Below are 7,842 nucleotides of genomic sequence, written 5' to 3' on the forward strand. Positions count from 1 at the left end.
ACTTTGTAGTGACAGGATATTTTGTCCTTCAGATCAGAAACAAAACTAGGATGTTTGCTCTCATGATTTCAATCCAATATTATACTAAAGGTTCTATCCCAAGAAAATACTTGAGAGAGTAAAACTGAAAGAAAAATAAAGAGAAACAATTCATTGTGGTAGCTACACGGAATCATGGAAAATGCTCACAATTAAGGTAGTTTATTAAGGAAGTTAATAGATTGCAACAAATCAGGATCAGCAAACCTTAGAAAAAGTTATTGGTCCGCAGCAGCACATCCCCTTAGCCGGTAGCCAAGTCTCAGTTCACTTGCACCAACCCCAAACTCACTGCCCTGGAGTCAGTTATGACTTATACATACTCTTTCTGCTTCAGACATAAATAAAATATTTTTTGTTTATTGTTAAAAAAATTTTAACGTGGCCTTTAACAGCATAATTTTCAAAATTTGTTATTTTCTTTATCATTATTTTTAAAATCATTTTTTGGGGCCTCATACAATTCTTTTTTTTTTTTTGGCGGGGTTTTCCGGGAAAACCAGAAAACCTGCTAGACAAATTCTAAAAGAGCTGTAGCACTGGCTCATACAATTCTTATCACTATCCACACATACGTCCATTGTGTCAAGTGCATATATAAATTTGTTGCCATCATCATTCTCAAAACATTTGCCTTCCACTTGAGCCCTTATCAGCTGCTCATATCCCCCCTCCAACCCCACTCCCCCTACCTTTTGAACCCTTCATAAATCATGAATTGTTATTAATTTTTAATATATTATACTGTCTGATCTCTCCCCTACCCTCTCCTCTGCTGTCCATCCCCCAGGGAGGAGGCTATATGTAGATTCTTGTAATCAGTTTCCCCTTTCTATCACATGTTCCCTCCACCCTCCAGGCATCACCACTCTCACCACTGGACCTGAAGGAGTCATCTGTTCTGGATTCCCTGTGTTTCCAGTTGCTATCTGTACCAATGTACATCCTCTGGTCTAGCCAGATTTGTAAGGTAGAATTAGGATCATGATAATGGGGTGGGGTGGGGAGGAAGTATTTAAGAACTAGAGGAAAGTTATGTTTCTTAATTGCTACCTTGCACCCTGAGTGGCTCATCTCCTCCCCAAATCCTTCAGTAAGGGGGTATCCGGTTGCCTACCGATGGACTTTGAGTCTCCACTCTGCACTCACCCACATTTACAATGTTATGATTTTTTGGTCTTTGATGCTTAATACCTGGTCCCTTCGATGGCTCCTGGTCACACAGGCTGGTCTTTATGGAAGTAAAAGTCCTCATCCTTCTCATTTGGAGAGGCTGATGGGTATCAACTCCTGGCTCTGTCACCAGCAGCCTAGTGGGCAGCCCTCTCCCCTCTCAGTGCTCCTTCCACTTTCTGCAGCAGGGAGTGCATTTAAAGGAAGCTCTAGTGTCGTTTGTTGCATTTCTGAGCCCTGTGTCGTGATTTTAATGCAATTCAACTTTTGTTAAATATTTTTCCCTTTACTCACCTACAGGAATTAATCCCTAGACTATTCCTCAAAATCTTATTAAAAACATTTCAGTGTCTACATTCCAATCCTGTAATTACAAACTAACATAAAGCAATATCTTTATTATAATTATCCTTTTTTCAAAAAAAATGTACGCCTGGAATTAGCTCCATGTAACAGAAATTTTGAAACATGCTTCTGACTTACAAGTCTGCATATATTCAGAGTAGCATTGATTTTAATGGATAAGATAAAATTGGGAGTATTTCATTGCCTATGGATTTGGGAAGGGTTAAAGAAATTAAAAATATGCATGTAACTGAATAATAGTCACTGAAAGAAATGAGATATACATACAGCAACATAAAGAAAGGAGCTGTAAGGTCGGTTTTCAAATGAACAAACAAGTTACAAGAATAAGTTTCATAAAATACATTTGCGGAACTTCTTTAATTTTGTGAATTCTTTTTATATGTATAATGTAAGCCGATAAAATTTCAAAGCATCAAGCATGGAGCGAAAGTCCTCTGTGTTTTCAAAGAATTTTTTTAAAAATCGTCACCTAGAAAGTTACAAGGAATCAGTCAGGTTTTTCGTGGGCCACATTGTGTGGTGAAATGAGGCCCTTGGAATCTGGAGCAAAAACTTATAGCCATTAAATGATTTTGTAAGTAGGAACTTTTTAATGACTTGAGGAATGTTCTTGCGATGGATTAGGCATGGAGCATTATGGTAAATATATACAACATTACGAAAGCTGATTAATTATGTATGTATATATATATATATATATTAATTCTGGTTTAACGGTAGCCCCAAACCAAGCCAAACTGCCTGCCATTGACCCTTGTTCACCGCTTAGTGATGCCAGAGGACAGGTTAGCACTGCCCAGGAGTTTGCCATACTGCTAATTCTTTGAGAGGAGAAAGCCCCATCTTCCTCCTACAGGGTAGCATGTGGTTTTAAACTGCCCCATGCATAATTACTATGACCCCAGCAGAAGCTACTATGGGAAACTGTGTTTATTCTGAGCATTTCTATTGCATTACAATCTTTTCCAAAGTGCATATTTAGAAACAAAACCAAAGCTCATTATTAGTTTCTTTTTGACCATCAGACTGCCTGCCCCAGAATGACATGCGATAGTAGGAGTATTAAAAGTCTTATTCCAGACTTTTTAGTGAGAATTTTGAACAAGAAGCTTGCGACTTTGAACCTTAAATGAGTACCCTCTGTGAATGCTTAAAGGAGTTCAGGTTAAGCACTGGGTTAAGCGCTATGGGTTAAGCACTGGGCTGCGAGTTGCAACCGGTACAGCTCACCAGTCCCTTTACAGAGAGAGACCAGATGGTCTGATCCTAAAAGGATTTTCAGTCTTGGAAAGCCAGTGTGAGATGACAATGAACCAGAATAGATGCCAAGTCATTGAATAATGGTGGTGTTAATACTTACATACACTAAACTTTATCACTCACTTAGAAATCACAACCAAGGTTAGAAACAGCAAAACTTCCCCCAAATGAAAGGCTCTTTTTCATAAGGCTTTACCAGCTCAGAGAGGAGCATTTTCATTGTATTTTATTGATAGTTGAAGGTTAAACACAGCTTCGCAGACTCTGTAACATTAGCACAAAGAACCAAAGTCATCTTTCAATGTTTTCCAGAGATATCAAAGACATTTCTGCTTTCCTGTATTGTTACAATTGTCTATATGGCTTATGTTCTGACCCCCACTACAGGATGAGAAAACTGTCAGTTTATATTTCAAAGAAGATATCTTTTATTGAAGTTATCATGCCCTCATTCTAGGTGTATTTTTAATACTTTTTTTCTCACCAACATTCATAAAATCCTGGTTCATCTTTCCATAGGTTTCATGTTATATATAAATAAAAATAAACAACAATTTAGAAGGCCAAATGCCTCAGGCAGGTCTGAGGCAGTGCCGACACTTACAATGCTCAGTGACTGGCCCAAAGCCTGGAGGCTCGAGTCTATCCAGGGGGTTCCTCAAGAGAAAGATCTTCTGAAAATCAATAGCGGAGCCCTGTGGACACAGTTCCACTCTGACAAACGTGGGTCACTGGGAGTCAGAATGGACTCGGTCATGAGTATTAGCAGCACGTGCTGTGTCCGGAGAAGGAATAGAAATGAATGAGAAGCTGAGGCTTCAGGAAGATGTAGTTTGCGTTGCCCATTAACCTGGCCCATGTGCAGCTTCTTGTTGCTTTGTGGCTTATGCCCACTCAGAGGAGAAAAGACAGATGTTAAAATAAATCATATTTTACAAATGCAAATGCTTATCTCAGGAAAAATCTGATGTGATTTATTCTTAATAGAAGTTTCATTTACGAGCTATTAATTTTCCATTGTGAATGACATGTGATATGAATCCAGGAATCTATTTAGTTGCCCAAAACTTTAAAACCTAACGGGCTGAAACATTTAACGCTGCTCTTTAGCCGAGAAGGGGTGGGGAAAAATCACTTAGGAACTTGTGAAGAAAATTTATTTTGCTTAATTAAAGACACATGAATTAAAATGCTGCTTTACTCATTAATGGTGCCTTGAAAATACATTATTCATCCTTCTTTTTTAAATAAAAATGAAACAATTATAAACCAGACATTTCTTTAACATAAGATGTGCCTAGGAGAATGTATGATTCATAATTTGAGAGAGTGCTGGTCAAAATAATTTGCATTTCAAGTCACTAACATAGAAGACTTTGAAAATATTAAAGCCAGGAGTAATCACAAGCTAAACTGATACCCTTGTTATTGGTATGTGCCAATGAGTCCGTTCTGACCTCTAGCGACCCTTTGTTCAGCACAACGAAATACTGGAGCCTCTGGGTTAATCCAATTCCTGTGACATTGTGTGAGTTCTATTTGTGCGCTAATTCTTGTCCCTTTCTGTGGCTTCTGTTTTTCCTTTAGTAACTTCATTTCATTTTTGTAGTAGGTCCACCATCACACAATATCTGGAAATTTGGGACATGTTATCTTCATGTGAAGATTAATTTCAAAAATGGGTACTAAACAGGAGTAAAATTTTAATTAAAAAACCGTCTTAAGGATATTGCAGGTGTGTTGAGGTTTCCAATGCAGATCTCTCTCTTCACGACCTCATCCTGCGCTAGATGAACTCCACGTGTATCTTATGAGTCGAATGTCTCTGTGAGGTTGTGTTTGATGAAAGTGCTTCCCATCTGGCAAGTTAATCACAGCTCAAAGCACAAAAATAAAAACCAAAATCAAATACCTAACCAAGCTTTAACTGATCAGAACGATTCTCACAGAAATGTTATTGAGATGAAAAGAAAAAGCGTAGAGGCCTAATATATATTAGTTTGCCTCTTCCTAAATTTCACTTTTACCTATCGAGGTCCCTTTGGGAAGTAAGTGCACTGTAATCATTCCTTTGGCTGTAGATAGAGATAAAATTGAATGATATTTATTAGGATGTGACTTAAGTCAGGAGTTGACTTGAGAGGAATAGGATTGAGTGGGTTCTCCGCAGCCAGCATTGCATCTCTAGTTAAGGGCACCATGTCACTCTCGCAAATAGAAATCCTTGGAATTGATCAGGTACGCGGAACTCTGTGGAGTGAAGGACCTAATCGTGTCCTAAGTAAGGTAGCCTTTTCCCCTTGACTCTGGAGAAATAACTGGGGTGATGTAACTGGGCTTACGTAGCCTAGACTTTCAAGCCCCCTTGAAAATATTTATTGGCAAGTGAGAGTTGGGCAAGAATTTGTGCTGGCAAATGACAGCTGACCAATGAGGAAAGACACATCTTTTAATTAGCTGATCCAATTAGTGTCTGGAAGCATGATTTAGTCTAGCACACAGGACTGACCTATGAAAGCCTTGAGCAGGGAGCCTCAGAGGTTGTGAGAACATCCCCCCAAGCCCTCAGGGGGGTAACATATTCTCAGAACACGGAAGTTCTACATTTTCTTGTTTTCCTGTCACTCTGGTACTTTCAATATTCTGTACTAGCATCATTATTCAAATGACTATTTCTTCTACCATCATCCTTATCCATTGTCCAACTCTCACGTGCCTGTGGGTAACTGAAAATATCATGGCTTGGGTCAGATGCACTACCAACTTGGTGTTCTTCTGGGCAGGGATGGGTGTAGTCCAACCTCTCAACTAGGACTATAGCTAATTATGTTTCCTTGGGTAGATACATTGGAGAACTCGCCATTCTGCCTCTTACCCTGCACCTTCCTGCTTGCTTAGTTCTTGTACTTGGCTTCCAGAGCTGCCAGTCCATGTGGCCTGCTAACTCTGGGGCCCGTTAGTGTCCTGTCCTGTTCCTCCTGACCATGAATTCATGGGGCTCTGCCCCAACTAGTCTGTGACCTCCTGACCCCTCGATTCGCTTTCCTGCTTAGTTCCCCCACCGCTGTGGGACTCTGGAGGAGCCCCCAGCTAGCATCGGACCCATCGATTTGAATTGGACTGAGCTGAGATGCTCCTTGATATAAAGTTCTTTCTCGACTATATCTGAGTGTCACTAGTTTCATTTCTCCAGAAAACTCAACCTTACATACTCTCTTTAGTCTTCCAAGTGACATAGATGGTCTTCAGCATTCCAAGGAGACTTTGTGAAACCAGTTTTACCAGTGAAATATTTCTTTGATTTTTTAACTGCTGCTTCCATGAGCATTGGTTGTGGATCCAGAACATGCTCTATGTGTCTCTTGGTATATCAATATAAATATATGGATTTATTATAACCAAATGCATATATAGTCTTAAAATCAAATGAAATATGTTACTATAACCAAATATATATGTTTGGTTATAGTAATATATATGCATTATGTTATAATAAATCTTTAGTTGTCAATTTGGTATTCTCTGTTTATTTAATAAGTCATTTTATTGGAGGCTCATACAACTCTTATCACAATCCATCCATACACACATTGTTTCAAATACATTTTTTCATAAGTTGCCATCACCATTTTCAAAGCATTTTCTTTCTACTTGAGCCCTTGGTATCAGCTCCTCATTTTTACTCTTCCCTCCTCCTCTTTCCCTCATGAATTCTGGCTAATTTACAAATTATTATTTTCTCATGTCTTATATGGTCCACTGTCTCCCTGCACACTCTAATTTGCTGTCCATCCCCCTGGGTGGGGGTTATATAGGTATGCCATTGTGATTGGTTCCCCCTTTCTCCCTCCACCTTCCCCTTCCCCTCCTGGTATGGCTACTCTCAATATTGGTCCCAAGGAGGTTCTCTTTCCTGTGCTCCCTGTGTTTTCAGCTCTTATCTGTACCCATGTACATGCTCCGGTCTAGCCAGATTTATAAGGTAGAATTAGGGTAATTATAGTATGGGGGGCAGGATAGAAAGCATTAAAGAACCAGAGAAAGCTGGATGTTTCATCGATGCTATACTGCACCCTCACTGGCCTGTCTTCTCCTGACAACCTTTCTGTAAGGGGATGTCCAATTACTTACAGATTGGCTTGAGGCCTGTGAATTATTGAGACCAAGTGGACAGTGGGAACCAGCAGAATAAAGAGTCAGAGTTCTGTGGACTTGGTACTGGCAGTCTGAAGGCATAGGTAGAAACAAATCCTGAATGGTTGTCCAGCAGTTCAGAAGGTTGAAGCATCATGTAGATTTCCTACGCTTGCAGTGGGAATCTGCCTATTTGGCTGTCTGAAGGACAGTATCCTTTTAAACTTGTGAGTATTAACCTACTTCAAGTGGCTAAGGGCAGATAGAGTGATTGTCATGGGTCTGACTGACAAAGGAGATAAAGGGGAAATATGATGACTATATCAAACTCAACATTTTGGGGATTTGGATGCATGCTACTCTTTATTGCACAAAAACCTGTTAAGAGGAGGCTTTGGAACTGTGTTGTAAAAGGTCAAAAACAACTCTCAAAGCCATAAAAATTTATTTATATTAATCTTACAGGATTAAGAAAACTTGCTTTTCATTTCCTAGGCTGAACCAAAGCCTATAGTTTGAAAACCAGGCCAAGGTATCATCAAAACAGTTTCACATTTACTTCTCCCTTGTTTTTCCACAAACAAACAAACAGGAATGCATGAATGAGTGAGAGAAAACAGGAAAAGAATTTATATAGCTTGTCATTGTGCGATTGATCACATCACTAAGTTAATTTGATCATGGGGATAGCTTTGAATCCCTCAAAATGTGGCTATTCCTAAATGGATTCTTTAATTATTTGCTCCTCAGTTTTGCATTTACTCACTTCTTATTAACGCTGAATCATTTTCACTTTGCAAAGCAATATCCTTTTTTTAATAGAGCACTGTAGAGTTTTCCTAGTGTGCTCACATTCTTTGTTTCATG

The 7,842-nt window shown here is 39.2% G+C and overlaps 1 non-coding gene across 1 annotated transcript; it reads right to left on the minus strand.

Annotated features, from left to right (window-relative positions):
* Positions 1–520: 520 nt before the first annotated feature.
* On the minus strand, positions 521–581 carry LOC142447550 (U7 small nuclear RNA). The gene has a single exon (XR_012784236.1). It is a non-coding gene; the product is annotated as a U7 small nuclear RNA (small nuclear RNA).
* Between the last annotated feature and the right edge of the window lie 7,261 nt (positions 582–7,842).

This window comes from Tenrec ecaudatus, chromosome 4 (genome assembly GCF_050624435.1).
Source record: "Tenrec ecaudatus isolate mTenEca1 chromosome 4, mTenEca1.hap1, whole genome shotgun sequence".
Classification (NCBI taxonomy): domain Eukaryota; kingdom Metazoa; phylum Chordata; class Mammalia; order Afrosoricida; family Tenrecidae; genus Tenrec; species Tenrec ecaudatus.